Raw genomic sequence first — 12,312 nt, 5'->3', positions numbered from 1 at the left:
GATACAGTAAATAGTCCTTTCACTCGTGCAGCAGAATTGCTCCAGACGTTTCTATTGATTTTCACTGGACTTAAAGCTTCACCTTTTTCTCTAATCATCCCATAATAGCTTTAGTATGAACAATCAGGTACGAATTGCCATAAATCTCAGCAGCCGCATCCCCTCTATTCACACGTGCTCTCCCGCTCATTGTCTGCTCATTCCTCACAGGTTTTTTATATTCTTTCTGTCCTCATCCTCTTCTTCCTGCTTTCCCCCAAATGTGCTGAGATTTCTTTATATACACACAGTGTACCTTGCGCTTTTTAATTATTTCTTTGAAAACTTTTCTTTATGTAATGGGAATTTGAGACCTGACATTGAGCTCTGTAGTACCCACCCACATCACAGTGTAGCCATATTTTTAAAACTCCTGGATTTTTCCTAGGAATTAACAGTTCCAGCAAATTCAGGGAGGAAGGTGATTACCAGGAGCATCATACAAGGATTACCTTGAGCTGTGGTTGTTGGACCTACCTGGAACTGGTGGGGAGCTGCTCTGAGCTCATTGTTGGGGCCAGGAGGGCTGTGACAGCAATTATTCCATCTTGTGCTGGGATCCAGCCTCATCCAGCAGAGTCTGGCTCTGGAAGCAATGGGGTCTGCACATACACCTCTGTTGTCTGGTGTGCAGGAGACCTGAGGGAGTTAGGCAGCTTGGTAACTGGGGACAGGAGAGTGCCCATGAGACTTCAGGAACCCTGAGAGAACTGAATCGCCTCTGTGGAGGCCAGTTTGGGGTACAAGAGAGTTGTTTGAAAGCTGTATTATGATTTTTTTGTGCATAATATTGCTTTTTTGAGTATACATTGCAAAGCTTTAAAGTTTTTTTTATCCAGGGCCTGCATCTAAAATGTGTTCCAGTGGGGAAAAACCATTGGGGCACTAGCATTCTCTCACTGAGGGGAAAGAAAAGGGGAAAAAAAAGCAGAAAGGGAAAAAAATCCCACCAGCGTCAGGGGACAGGCATAGGTTCTCGTAATAAAGATTCCTAGGATGTTTTTCTTGGGCAGGCTAAGAGGAATTGTCAGTTTTCAGGTTTGTGAGAGGCCTGGGCACTCTCAGCGCTGCTGCAGCCCTGTGTTGCCTCTGACACAGCAGCAGTGAAACACCAGCTGAAGGAGAACATGTTTCACAGTAATGGATTCCTTTGGAATGCTCCATATATTGGCCTTCAAGTATGGCTGGTGAAAGCTTGGAGCAGGGGTTAGTGTCTGGCTGGATTCACCAGTCAGACCAGTGTCTTGCTTCAGCATAGGTGGAATCAGGGATTGATTTAATGGAAAGGGCTCTCTCTGGATGAGGCATGGATCAGACAGCTCCAGCACAGCTCCAGCAGTCCTTGGAGCAGCTGTAACGCCGTCTCTGCTGATAACTGAAGGGATGCAGTGGCAGTGGGGGAGTTCACAGAATGGTTTCTCTTCTCTCAGGCCTTGGTGTGGTCTGCAGTAAATTGAGATTGATTGGATGTTATTTTTCCTCTTGCTAATGTAATCCATTAGCCTGGCACATGCATAATCAGTTTAGAGCACAGTTAACTGGATGTAATCGAGTTCTTCCCTGCCTGCTGGAGAAAATCCTCTCCAGATGCTGCTGGGTGAGAGCACACACTGGGCTTATCACACACAATCCTCCTTATTCTGTTGCTTTTGCCATTTTTTCCCTAAATCACATGTTATTGGCTGCTTGCATTGCCCAAGTGCCACTTCTGTCAGCGTTACTTGCTGCCAGAAAATGTGATCTGGAGACACTGTCAGTCCATAGCTGGGTGAGCCTTTTAGTCTTCTCCTGCAACACTCCCCGTGCCAGGGGAGAAGGTCTGGTCTTCTGCTGCCATCTTCGTCCTGTGCTCTGCAACAGCTTCTATCAGGCCTCTTCCTGTCAGGGGTAAGGGGAGAGGAATGGCAAAAAACTGCAAGGCTCTGGTAACCTTTCCTTTATTCCTGTGTACTCCCAATTCCTTGCTGTCCCCCTAAAACTGTGTGATTAAAGTGGAAATGCTGTTGTTTGTCTGGCACTTGCTGTGGGAGCGTCTCCGGTGGCTGCTGACCGCCTTGGGTGACTGAGGGGGTTTAGATCCCAAAGAACTCCCTGGAAAGCAAGAGCACCTTTGGCAATGCGTGGCATTACATTCTTGAGACACGTGTTCTGGCTTGAGGTAGATGATGGGTTTGAAGACCCTTCCTCCCGTTGCTGGGGCACGGTGTGGCCTGGGCTGGGGGACAGGTGGCTGAGCAGAGACAAGAGGCTTGTCTCCTCGTGACTGCAGAGCTTGGGCAGAGCAGGGAGCAGGGCTGCAGCGTTCCACACATCTGGAAGAGGTTGGGCACAAGCTCCCAGCCTCTACTGCACAGGTGGAGTTTCCAGAAGGAATTAATCTGCTTGAGAAAGAGCCAGGTTTGGACATTTCCTACAACTTCCTGACAATCTCTAGTTCAGAATGTGCAGCTCAGAAGTTTAAACAAAGAACTACTGAAGAAACACGCTGCTGGCCAGACTTCCAGCAAGTGCCTTCAATAAGTTCATTCAGTGTCTTCCTTTTCAGTGTTTCCAAGTGCTGAGTTCACGTTTTTTTAGGGAATAGGGAGTCTGAAGGAGAGGGTTTGGGTTACATGGTGCCATGCATAGAGGCTCTTTGTTAGCTAGAGATGCAGAATGTGCAGGAAAATCACTCTAATATCAGTGCTGGTGGTGCTAGTGGTGATGAAAGTGAGGATCTGTGCTGACTGGGACAGAAGTGAAACTGGCCTGTGGGAAGGGAAGGAGGATGTGCAGCTGCAGACCCAGCAGAAGGCCTCAGTTCCACCATGGAGCAGTGTTGGCCCATCGTGCCTCTCCCACAGGAGCTTGTGTCTCCTTTGCCCATCACAGGATTCTCAAAGAAACTTGTTGGAAAATCCCCAAAAAGTTTTAATCCCAGAGGATGCGTGGAATATATGAGATGTAGTTACAGAATGATGGTGGTGATGATGATGATGTATTCAAATTTAGTGTCATTCCATAATAGAGCCAGGCAAAGAGTACCTTCTGTAATAGTAGCTAACTTTGAAGTTAAAATTATGTGAAAATGGATGAGCTGCTGTTGGATACAGTAAAGGGTGTGATGTGTGTGTGTCACAGAGGAGTTACCAAAAAGCACCTTAGGTGCTTGTGTTAAACGTAACAACCCCTGAGAAAACAGAGCAGGGAGGGGAACCTGGCCAAAGTCCACAGAAAGTCCAATGTGATCAAATAGGAAAGTATTACATGTGGAGGCAGGGGAAGAGAAGGCCTGTGTCACAGGGAGGGGAAGGAGGAGAGAATTCTTCCCGTGTGTTTAAGAGCAGAATTGAAAGGTACCTCTGTAGGGAGGATAAATCCTGAGGGGTGGTCTCATGCAGAGGAGCCATGAAGGAAAAACTCACAGGACTCTGCTCTGAAGAGTTCTGGAGGAGCCCCACAGGAGGGGGCAGAGGCTCCTGGCAAAAGTGTGGGCCAGAAACTGCAAAGCATTAAGTCAGCAAATTGATAGAAACTGTAAAAGGAGGCATATGCATTAGGAAGGGGAAAAGCAGACTTTTGGAAGAGAGGTTCCTGCAGCACTGCCAGTTAGAAGGAGGCAGCCAGGCTACAGGCAGGGCTGATCCCTAGGGACGGGGCATCCCCAGGCTCTTTGATAAGATTCTTCATGAACAAACTGGGGAAGAGGTCTGGGCAGGGCTAGGGAGGTGAAGGATGAGAAACAGAAGGTAAAATAAAAACTAACTTTCCACAATGGAGAAAAAGAATAGGAAACATACAGGGTGGTTTCTCTGTTCATAAGTGATCCAAAAACAGACTTAAAAACAAGCTTAAAAATAAGCTATGAGATAAAAATAGTGGACCACTTAGATGTAAAGCTGTGACAGTTGCAGAAGAACTTTACAAGATGAGGTGATTTCACAGGAAATGATTGATGGAATTTGGTGTCACAGAGGGATGGGGGGCAGACAACCCTACTGGAGGGGGTGAGGGGAGGAGGGGCTAGGCTTCCTGCTTCCCCACATGTGAAAAAAACAAAAAAAAAAAAGGGGGGGGGGGGTTTAAAGTTTTTCTTCCTGCGAGCAAGATGTGGAATTGTTGCCAATCTCTTTGAAGACATTGCCTCAATGATGAGTGGGAAGCAGAAGGGTAAGGGGGATAATACATGAACTGTGTAAATCCTCGCTTTGTCTGTTGGTTCAATACTGTGTTCAATTTAGATTGTTTGTCTTAGGAAGGCTTAAAAAAACCCCTAGAATATACCAGTGAAAGTTGTGGGAATGGCAGATGGCTGGAATGACTTGGGTGAAGACCATTGTCCTTGGAGTTGGCTTGACACTGGAATCCAGGGTGGAGGAGAATTTTTGAATTTTATCAATTTCAGTGCTCTGGAAATTGCTGGTTTAATAAAATACTGCTGCATTTGGATTGGTGTGAGTTAGTCTCGCCATAATTCTGCAGTAAGGTCAAGCTGAGAGTCTTCTCATCCCATCACAGGAGATGTTCCCTGTAGGACTTCAGTGTAGGAAAGCTCTGGGGACCAGTGCGGGGACCTGCCAGAGAGCTCCGTTTGGAGCTGCCAGAAGCTGGGCTGATTCAGTTCTGAAATACCTAGGTGATGGCGTGGGCAAAAGGAGATGTGTTTAGGTTTTGATTTTTATCACAAACTTCCTCCCATCTCTGCCTTTTAAGGTTCTTGGAGTAAAGTTGCTCACAGAAAGTCTGTTGTGCTGATTAGGAGATTTAGAGCTCTGTTAACCTTTGATTTACTCGCTGTCTGCCTTCAGTGTGTTTTGGCTTTATTTTTGCACGTTTATCTCTTGGAATACGGATGCAGCATCAGAGCTCCGAATTACACTCTTGAGCAACACAAATTGTGCCTGAAGCCCATTTAAATTACAGCATATGAGGGACTTTGAGCTGATTTCCTGCAAGGTTTAAGACAAATTCCAGTGGCAGCTTCACAAGGGAAAAAAATACTCATTTAAGTCTCCCTACAAGGTTGTTTTTTAAGATGGTCTCCAAAACCTTTAATTCAAATCTGCATCCTCTAGTCTTGGATAAACTCGTAATGAAGGGAGGTTATGACCTGCCAGCGTGAGAAGAACAGACCCTTAGGACCCAGTACCTTTGGTCCTGTTGGGATTGATGAGTCTTTTGCTATAAAAAGCTCCCGGTATCAGTTTAACCCTTTGAGACACCTCCCTCATGGGGTTGCACGTGCCTCTTAGTGACAGATTTCTCCGTGGTGTCACCCTGGCATTAAAAGACACCTTTACCTTCCTTTAGGTATTGAATACCAAAGTCTGTTAGTACAGGATCACAGAACTTTTTCTTTCTCTGCACTGCTTTTTGAAAGGGTTGGAATCAGAACTGCTGAGAGCACACAGCGTTGCTTGCTCTATGTTTTATTTATGGGCCTCTGTCACTTAGGTTTTTCTCTCAAGTTTTCCAGTAAGTGCTGAGCCATGTGCAGCCAGCAGCTTAGTAAAGAAACCACCCTATAAAAGCAATGTAAATAACAAAGGAGTGAGAGTACAGCTGGAGCAGGAGCCCTGGTCGCACAGCAGGAGCCAGGAGCTCCCCAGAACATGGAGCTAAAACCCCTCAGTCAAATAGGGTTTAGAATTCAAAACATTGGTGAGAATGGGCTACAAAACCCAACTAAACAAACCAAACACAAGGAAAAAAATCAAGCAGAAAAACACCTTGTCAAGCTTTATCCTAATCCATAAAAGCTTAGTTTTTTTTCCTGGCTTCTGTAGCAGCCCGTGGGCAGAGCAGCAGGAGTGGGTCTTGGCTTTCCCTGTTCACCCAGAGCTGTGGGTCAGCAGGGAAGGAGGCTCAGCACAGGATGGGGAGGGTCTTCCAAAGCTGCTCTGAACCTCAGGTGTCATCTCAAAACAAGGTGTCATCACATTGATGGAGTGTCAGTGTGCATCTCACCCTTTCCTGTGCATGATGCCAGGTCTGTCTGTGTTTATGGTTCATTCTTTTATCCTGGTAATTTTGGAACATGTGAATGAGTATTTAAGTTTCCAAGCAGGAGTTTTTCCCATGTCAGGTGGTGGTGGTGTTGGGATGTTCAGGGAGAGGACAGAGTGGTTCTGGCCACAGCTTTGGTGCAGGGTGGCTGGCAGGCTCTGGCTGTCAGTGGCCCACTGTCCCTCCCGTGCTGGTGTGGGAGGTCGCTGCTCTGCAGAGGAGAACGTGGAGGGAGAGATGCTGGTCCAGATCCAAAAGACTGGCATTGTCTTCTGGGCAACCAGCCACTGTGAGCAGAGGGGTAGGCATCCACTTAGGCTCCTGCCTGCAGCTTCAGCCCTGCCGTGGGAAGCTGCAGTCAGGAGACCTGAGAAGATGCCTGTTCAGGACAGGTAATGGGCCTGCTGTGGCATTATCCAGCTGGTTCTGGGTTCTTATACCAATATAGTTGTCAGGATCTTACCACAGCACGTGTCAGGGTGTTCTCCCCACATCCTGCAGACACTCAACACACGCAGTTGAAGGTGAGGTGGTAGGACTGGAACAAGTCAGGAGGTGGAGGAGCTGGGAGACAGTTTGGTGTGAGGCTGAAGCAGACAAGTGGCACTGCAGCACAGGGCTCAAAGCCTGTGCTAAGGAGCTGTGCTTGAGTAGCTCCCCCTGAGCCTGCCCTTCGTTATCCCAAAGGTTGGCAGCTCATGGCCTCTTGTCCTGGGCTGGAACCCAGAGCTCAATCAGCATTTCAGTCTGTGTCTTGGGTCCAGCTGCCTGCACTTGATGGATTCCTCAACACAGGTAATGTGCCTCGAAGACCTCAGGATGCTCTTAGTACCTTTCCTAGTTGGGCAGGGCCAGGTTTTCAGTGCCTTGGGTTGCAGCCCTGGCCAAGCACCAGTTCTGCAGCTGAAGGCTCGCTGGCGACGACCTCATTAAATAATGGATGGGCATTCATTAGCATCCATCTCTGGCAGGGGCTGGTTTGAAGGCCAGGAAGGGGCCCACAAGGTGCCTTCCTCAACCTGTTCTATGTGACCTGGCATGGACTGCTGGTTTCTGTTTGGCTGTGCCAGTGCACTGGGCTGCAGGACACTGTGTCGTCCTTCTCCAGCTTTAACTGAACTGTTCCTAAGGAAATTGTTGTAACAAAGTCCCCAGAATTGCTATGGAAGCAGCATGGGAGGTTCTGTGCTTGCTATCTCATAGAGAATTCATTAAATTACAATAAATAATGTATGCATGATACATAACTTAATACCATAATGGGCTTTTTCCCCTTCTTGCCAGTTGTAAAAAAACCTGCTTCTGCACCGTGACGTGGGCAGCCAAGTTCTGCAAGTCGAATGAGGCAGTAAGTTACACTTGTGCAACAGGTTCTCTGGAAGTTGAGCCTTGGGGTGTGGTTGGACGGGCTGTGGTGAGCCTGGCTGCAGCTGTAGGGAGATCCCTGGCTCCAGGTAGCTTTGGCAGAGAGAAAAGGCTGGGTGCCTACGGCCCAGGGCTGCGGGGCAGAGCCCAGCACACCGTCCCCACCAGCGTCCCTCTTGGTCTGCTTTAAAGCAGGGAGATACCTGCATTGGCCATCCCACCATTAGTGCAGTGCAGCTCTTCCCAGGATCCTGGCTTTCCTCTTTGTCTTAGAGATTACCTCAGGATTTCTGTGTTCTGCTGAGTTGGCTGTGGCTCAGGTGGAAGTGGCTGCTGTGTCCCCCGTGTCAGCTCTGGGCTCACAGGCCAGGGAGGTGGGGAGCTGGTTGCAGGAGACAGAGATGTTCTGATTTAATTGGGGAGGATATAAATGCCTGACTTGTATCCTTGCCTTTCATCTCTGAGCAGAATGTGCTCAGGCTGATGGACATTCCTGTTTGGGTTCCACCACACAGATGTTGCAATTGGGGTTCTCTGACCCACTTATTTCCCCTCAGCTGACCTGTGGCCTCTGGGCTGTCTCCTGCCCCTCATTTGGGCAGTACAGCCCCATCTCACCCACTCTGCTCCTCCCTGTGCTCTGGGAAGGATGGATACAAAGAGAATCACCTGGGGAAGTTTCAGGCAGCAGTAACAAAGCCCGTCTCCACAGAGGGGAGGCTAATTACACAGCTAATTAATCCAACAGATGTCACTTTAAATGCCTGTTTCTTTGTGATTCTGTTGCACACATCATGCTGGTTAAACAGACTTCATGGACCCCGTTCAAAATGCCTGTGCAGGCTGCTGGGAGCTGCCAGGGAGACCCCAGGGTGTCCTGTTCCACAGGGAGGAGCAAGTCCCAGGCAGCCTGCTCTGGGCTGCACTGTGCACAGACTGCGCATGGGGGAAATGCCATGTAATAGCTCTGTTGAGTTAAACTCTCTGAAATAGCAGCTGTGAGGATTGAAGGGGTTGTTTACATTCTTGCTGTGAGTACAGGGTTGAGGCAGAGGGGACCTCCTCCCAGCACAGGGCTGGAGGCGAGGCAGAGGGGACTCCATCCTGCCTCATCAGCTCTGCTTGGCGTGAGGAAAGGAGAGTTAGAAATCTGAGCTGCGCTGGTGAGGTCAGCAGTTCAGACCCAAGGCGGTGGAGGGCACAAAGTGCTATCTTTCTGTCTGTCTGTCTGTCTGGGGTGAATGTGGTCTGTCCGGTTCCTGCAGCATTGGGAGGGCTCCCTGCTCTGCCTCCTCATGGGGGGAGGCAAAATGAACATTTCTTCAACATTGTGAGCAAATCTGCTCATGAAGGCACAGCTGTGGTGTGATGGCTGGAGCAGCTCCATATCCTTGTGTGGAGCTAGTCCTGTGTGCTGAAATCAGTGGTCACTGTGTGACACTCTTGTGACACTTGTGTGACTCTCGTGTGTCACTGTGTGACAGCTCCTGTCAACCTCTGCTGAGACTCCCCCGTTCAGCATCTGGCTGTCAGCTGGGGGAATGGGGACAGCTGTGGCACCACAGTGGTGTCAGTGCTGGGGATTTATCGGGATGCTGTGGTGTGTTCCCGGCTTTGTGCAGTTCTGCAGGCCGGTACCGTTTGGGCAGGGTGTGAACACGTGTCCAGCACCTGAGGCCAGCCCTGCTGTGGTCAGGTTCCATATCACACTGCATGACATGCCCCCAGGGAACACTGGGCTTGGGAAACGTCCCACGTTCTGAGTCTCAGCTCTGCTGCCTTGGCCTTTTATTCTGCTTGGATACTAGAGGAGTCAGATGGTTCCCTGCATCTCACTGAGCAGATTCCCTCTGGACACAGCGGCCTCATGCAGCACTTGGCTGCACTGTGGGACCAGGGCCCCCAGCTGTGTGCTTTGGGGGAGCTGCTGGAATGCAAATGGAACCCCAGCACTCTGGAAATGCCCCATGAGAGAGTGCTGGAGGCAGTGGTTGAGCTGCCTGGTACAGCTGCCGGGGAAGAGCATCTTCCTGGGGTCTCAGCATCCTCGATGAGTCGCAGTTGGCGGTTTGATTCAGTGTAATGGATGTGTGCTCATTTCCCACAGCTGATGAGGATTATATCAGCTTGGTTTAACAGTCTCATTTGCTGCTCCCAGTGCACACTTGTTTTAATGCGTTTCAGTTAATGAGGTAGAAGAGAGAATGAGGTGTTACTGTTTATGTACAGACAGCGAGGCTGTGCCGAGGGCTCTGGAGCCCGGCAGTCCCTGCCCAGTGCTCTCCAAGGGACAGCATTAGCTGGCATTTATAGAAAATTTATTGGCTGCGGTTTATCCAGGTAGAATTTCTCCCAGTGGTGCACGTTTCCCTCTCCTGCCTACCTTATGCTTTATTGCAGGCTACAAGACACATTGCCAGCAGCCTGTCCGTGGGCAGGGGATGTCAGCGGGCCGAGGGCGCCGGTGTGGGGTATCACAAAACACCACGGCGTATTTGATGTGGGCAAAGCTGCTGCCGTCTACCTGGGGTAAAAAGTTCACATGTGCCCTGAGGGGCTTTATGGCTGGGACACCCCACGCTTTCATTGTTGCAGTGCTGTGGTATTTTCAGGTCCCTGTGGGGTCAGGGCCATGCAGTGCCAGGCACTGGGTGAGTTGGTTCCTTCACCCGTGCCCTCAGAGCACTTTACCTGCTGTATCCCCTCCAGAGGAGGTGTGCTGTGCCCAGGGGTGGAAATGGACACAGGTGCCCTGACCAGGGGGGCTCTGCCTTCCTGAAAAACTGCTTGTCCTTGTGCTGCCGGTGAAAATTTGCCAAGGGCTGGACTGGAGCTGCGCTCCTCAGAGCAGCATCCCACGTCCCCAGCCCCTGCTTGGTGCCAGTGGATGGTTGAGGCTGCTGCCTCCGTGCTGTCCGAGGGCCAGGCTGGCACCAGGGCTGACAGCCGCCAGAGGCCGTGCATGCCGTGCTGCTTTGAAGGTAAAGCTGCTGTTGGTTTAAGCGGGAATTAAACAATTACCGCATCTTCGTTCTCCCCACCTCCGGTGGATTGACTCTATAAATTGTCAGCCTGTTGACATTTTAATGTGAATTATGTCATATGGTATCCCCTTTGATTTCAACATGCCTTAGTTTGTAAATACACGAGCCTCTCAAAGGGCTGCGGTTAGCGAACCCGCGGGGATTTTGGTGGGGAAGGAGAGCAGCGCTGGGCTGGCAGCAGCCCTGGTGCCTGGCACGGCACCGCAGCCACGCCGGGGCTCTCACAGCCCCGGGGACCCCACGGGTCCTGCTGCACTCCCTGGCTCCCTCCGTGGGGTGAGCTGCACACATCAGTCAGCGTGGGGCTTCTCCAGCCAGCTGCAGAAGCTGTGTCTGTCCCCTTGACTGGCTTCTGCTGCGTCCCCTCACTTCCCTGTCCCCATCCAGCCCCCAGTCTGTGCTGCAGAGAAATTCCTAATTCAGCAGGTCCTGGTCACTTGGCTCAGCCTTCCCTTATGTTCTTTTCAAACTGGCCCAGAGAGTTGTTGTAGCCTTCACATGTGCGCCAGGAGGGTCTTTAGGCATGACCAGCAGAGGAGCAAGGAGCTCTCCTGGGGTGACCCCTTCTGCCTTCGGGTGAGACTCACCTCCTTCCTCTCCAGCACAAAGCCAGAGGGTGTCCTGGTTTGAGAATTCTGATTTCCTTCACTTCACCCACACCATTTGTGGGACTGTTCTGTAACTCTGGGGTTAGCAGGTGCAGGTGTGTCGCCTTAGGGCCACAGGTGTTCGTACTCTCGGGGGTGTCCGCAGGGTGCACGTGCTGTGGCTCCTCCTGCTGAGCCCAGGATCTGCCCGTGGCAGGAGGCACAGAATGAGGACAGTGCCTAGCTTTGGCTTTTGAGCACTAGCAGCAGTGCTGGAAGCCCCTCAGAGAAGGGACTTGCTGTCCCACATCAGGTTCTCAGCCATGCTGTGACCATAGGCGGGAGAGGTTTGAAAGTCCTGCAGGTGATGTTTTCATGTCATGGGGTCTGTGTTACAGCACCTCTGGCTGCCTGAGTGTTTTTCATGGTCCCACAAAGCAGGAACTTTGCTTTTATCATTTCCACACCTCCTTGGCTCTGATTTATCTGGATTTTCCAGTGCATGCATTCTAACTAGTCCTATCCAAGTGTCTGACTCTGGGCTGGGCAGGGGGATTATCCAGACATGAAATCTGCAGACTGACCTCCTGGTAACATATAGTAACCCTGAACGGGTATTTTTCCAGAGAAATTAATCCCATATGGTCACAGAAATGAGAATTTTGGGGCAGTTGGAGTAACTGGAGTTACACTTGCAATTTCATAAACAGGGTTTAGAAATCTGTTGTCTCCTCACACCTTTCTGCTGTGAGTGGATGCTGCTCCCAAAAAAAGGTTTTGTTCCTTCCAGTGTATTTATGAATTGCAGTGGTCAGTACACCCTGATAATGCTGATCAGTGCTGCCTCCCCAGTGTTTGGCATTTACCTTGTGCGTCTCTGCAGACTGCCCACTGGGATTGCAGAGCCAGAACGGCTAAAACCAGTAAATGGTGGGCCCAGTTTTTCCCAGGGGTTTCTGTACCTGTGAAGGCAAATGCCAGTGGATGCAGATACACATGAACAAAGAGAGCACCAGAGAGCAGAGACATTTATCATCTTGGGTTTGCTCTGTTTGCCTCAGTGTGCTTCTGCACTCTCTGTTTTCCATTGCTGGAGTCTGTCTTGGAGGGAATAGCTGCAACTAATGCTCAGAGCCATTCTGTTCTCTTGTAGAGCCCTCTGCAGAATTATACCACTGTTGAATTAGATTTTAGATATACACAGGAAGTACAGAGCAGCAAGCCCAGCTGTTCATAGGCTGCAAACTGCTTGGAGACCCTGTGCAGGACCCATGAGCCAGACAGTTGTGCTG

The 12,312-nt window shown here is 50.1% G+C and overlaps 1 protein-coding gene across 4 annotated transcripts in view; it reads left to right on the top strand.

The window, feature by feature from the left end:
- The window catches only part of ZFHX3 (zinc finger homeobox 3), a 123,003-nt gene that overhangs the window by 46,198 nt on the left and 64,493 nt on the right, over positions 1-12,312 (top strand). The window lies entirely within an intron of this gene.

This window comes from Pseudopodoces humilis, chromosome 14, assembly GCF_049639895.1.
Source record: "Pseudopodoces humilis isolate 2021_Gansu_Grassland_sample_001 chromosome 14, ASM4963989v1, whole genome shotgun sequence".
Classification (NCBI taxonomy): domain Eukaryota; kingdom Metazoa; phylum Chordata; class Aves; order Passeriformes; family Paridae; genus Pseudopodoces; species Pseudopodoces humilis.
This window is presented reverse-complemented; position numbering and strand designations above follow the sequence as displayed.